Raw genomic sequence first — 3,870 nt, forward strand, 5'->3', positions numbered from 1 at the left:
TAAAGGTTATGGCAAGAGAAAGAGAGCTGTGTGAGGCCTTATCACATGATTCACGAGGCAGACGGCAGTCGAGAAGAAGGCTAAGAGTTGGAGAAAGAGCGATTTATGAAGAGAGCTGTAAATAAGATGTAAGAAAAGATTACAGAGAAAAAAGGAGCAACAGGGCCCCGAGCAGTAGCGATGATTGGTCGCGTTCCCATCGTACAGCCGATTGGTTAGCCTTCCCCACACTCCCCTCTCTTTGGCTCTTACCTCCCCTCTCATCTCAGCAGGGGGTCCCACAGTCGCCAAGCCCTCTTACTGCTCCCCCTCCACTCTCCTGCTGCGTGGCTTGCATGCAGAATATATAATCACTATATAATCATAATCAATGTCTTTGCATGTGTGTTGGATGACTATAATAGCCGCTGGTGGATTTTTCATGTTGTTTTTTTATTCTCTTTTTACACAGTTCAATAAAAACACAATACTTACTATTTATGTGAAAAACCTGTGCAACAGCCTCGCAAGTAAATTTACCAGGAAAGATAGAACACACTATAACGTGATTATGTCTCTGCTAACTCGATTAAAGGCTTGAAAGAGTGGATGTGAGCTCTGGGTACATTAGGTGTGCCTCAAAATTGGAAAGCTTTGGAATACAGCCTCCCTTTTATGTATTCAAGGCAGCTGAGAAAAAATCCGGATATTCATTTATTCAAAAATAAACACGCTGTTCGTTCGCAGGTTCATTGTCAAACCAGTAGCATATTGATTCCCCTTGCGTAGGTTCTGAAATAATTGTCCTGTTCTTTTTATTCCTCCTCATCTCACTCATTTAAACGGTTTAATAACTTCAACACAACCCCCTCACCTGTACATACAGCAGCAGGGAATCATCTTGCTTGATTGATAATTGACAAAATTGACTGAATAAATGAACCCTCCCGATACTTCAGGGACACAGCTGCCGTGTCAACCTAGCCACCGTGTCTTATTGTTAACACACATGGCTGTGTTAGCATCATGTTTTTAATTTGACATCTTTGTCGCAGGTGGGGAAACAAATATGCAGACGCCAGCAGAGCTTACTTCTTGAAAAGGCCACATTAATTTCCTAATAAATGTCAGGATTTAGATCAAAAACGACCTGACATGTTTATGTGTGGATGAGTGGGAGGCATGTATTTCCTCTTCACCGTGTGCATCGATGCAACAAATTGTACAGGTGGCTCCTCTGTTACAACTCCCCACTGTGAACAGACTGGGCAGCATTTATGGCAGTAGCTGTGACGTCAGTGTTGGGACCCTCAAGGGAATTGAGGGGGTGGTGGGTCCTTTGGGTGTTAGGATGATTAATGGAACATAAAGCCTCATATAATCTAATCAGGAAATATTTTATCATGTGTAATTGTTCTGATTCCTTTTTTATTTTGAACTAATGAACATTGTTCAGCCTCCAGGCTTCCTTTGAAAGGTGATTAAATGAAAAAAAAAGATCTCTGCTTATAGGACAAGGTTGTCATGGAGTCATTGTTTGTAGGAGACTTATATGTATTCCTTCTAAGCCTAAAATGACAAACGGTTTTACAGACAGAAGCTTACTCTGAAACCCGCCTAACTCGAGAATTCAGACTGATTTCCTTTGCATCCTAATCACAACTCGTTCACTCGGCTCTCTAAATCCCTTGTGAAGACACTGTGACCTGCGTATAGCTGTACAACTCCTCTGAACTCTTGTGAAGATTGGATTAGTAGAGTTTCAGCCTGTCACGAATTCCTTTGATGATGAGTAACAAGACCGTCTCGTGTTTCATTGACCATCAAAGAGACTCAGCCAATATTTTTCTGACTGTAGTCTTTATCAGCAAAACTTCACAATGATAGATTACTCAATTCATTTCGTCATTTACCAACGACATCGTTTGTCTTTTTAAGCCTTAAATAATTCAGATATCCTGGGAATTAGCGTGTCCCCGAACAAGGCATTTGACCCTTCTGCTGATGTGCAGTAATTAGGAAGTGCCACAATACTGAAGAGCAGTGATGGTAGGGGTGACTGTGGTGCAAGGGATAAATGGGCATCTACTAATAATAGGGTCAGCGATTCGATCCCCAACCCCTTTGCAGTCAAGATGTGTCGAAGTGTCCTTGGGCAAGATACTTAACTTCAATTGCTCCCATAGGGATGTCTTTGGTTCTGAAGTGTATGTAAGTCACATTCGATTAAAGCTTCTGCTAAAGAATAATTATGAATCTATATTTGTAATGAAATGTAATGGTGGTTCATAGCTATGTACTTCCAAGTCGGTTGCATGTGATGTGTATTTGAAGAGTTACTTTGCAAATATATATTTTTAAATGAATAAAACGACACCAATTTGGTTGTGTTTACTTAGAAATGTGTTTTTGTGCAGAAAAACCCTTTTATTTTAATGCATTTTCAACCATGTTCATCTTGTAGGTTACATGCCACACTGGACATCATCTTACATAGTTCAGCGCATACTTATTGGACAAAAAGTCGAAATGACCAAAGAACATTGCTTGATAGAGCCTTGCAAGTAAACCAAACTGTAACAGTAAAAAGCAAGAGCTCTGGTGCTACATTTTTAAAGTACTGGGAATTACTTTTTACAACAGTATGCTGCAGCTCTACAGCACTCCAGCAGAACATATTGAGGGTTTTCCTCTTATACATGTATGGGTTGTTAAAGTTGCAGAGCATGCAAAACAAGATAAACTCATACGATTGGGATTTTCTTTAATTGATTGAGATTGCAATCAATAGCCAAGTGAAATGCACAAATGCCTTGGCTGACCAATCACATGGTTCACTGGCCTTCAAAAGTCAAATTCTGTTAACAGTGTGGTCAGGATGTTTTCTATTCATGTGCTCTTAAAGGTTTTAAGACCAGTCTGTTATCTGTCCAGCACATTCCTCTAAGAGGCTATTCCACATTTGGCCTGCAGTTTGGATTAGGCTTTTGTCCGACGAGTGTGCTCCTGAGTGGAAGTGGAGATACACTGGTCTGCTGTGGCGAGTGGGGCAACACCTGACATATGGTGGTGGGAAAGTGGCAGGGATGGATGGGTAACTTGAACAAGGCAGCAGCAAACTGATGTCTGTGTCTATAGCTAGGGATGGCTAATTGAGAACAGACATAAGACCTGGTTCACTCAGGCTAAGCCGCCATGATGAGTAGGTTCACCCCTCATCCATCTCAGTGAGGCACCCTCCATGACACTTTGGACCTGAGCTTCATGCATCGTGACATGGCTCTTGATGTTCAATTTAGAAGTCCCTCTACTCAAATCTCCTTCTGTCTGACCAGCCCCGATGGAGCTGAACAAAGCCAGATATATACCTGGAAAAAAACACACCAGTGATAAAACATCTACTAAGTTCAGCTGTGATCATCGAGGAGACAATCTTTCTCCCGCTCGAATGTGAGATACAGGCATGAGGATGGCTGGTAATAGAGACAGCTCATTAGGTATACAAGGAGCATTACGTCCTATGCACTTCTGGTTGCCAAGCAACTAAATGGAGGGGAAACAAATGTTGAAAATAAAAAAAGCCACAGAAAGTATAGCTCTTTGCTTGTATTTTTCTCAAAGAGGAGAGTGGAAAGCTGATTGCACACAGTTGTTTCCGTTCCCCCAGGTAAATGTTAGAGTTGTATCCCTCAAGCTCAGTTTATAACCAACCATTCCAAGGCACGTAAATGGACAGAAATGCTAATTAAACTGAATTAGCTCCATTAAATAAATTCAAGAGCCTTCTGGAAGAAAAAGGCCGGTACATAAGTGGAGGTAGAAATAACACAATTTAAAGTATGCATTCAAAATGTTACATACAGTATGTGAAAATACAGAAACAGCAGGAGC

The sequence above is a fragment of the Notothenia coriiceps genome, unplaced genomic scaffold (assembly GCF_000735185.1).
Source record: "Notothenia coriiceps isolate Sejong01 unplaced genomic scaffold, NC01 NC01_scaffold00002203, whole genome shotgun sequence".
In the NCBI taxonomy this organism is placed as follows: domain Eukaryota; kingdom Metazoa; phylum Chordata; class Actinopteri; order Perciformes; family Nototheniidae; genus Notothenia; species Notothenia coriiceps.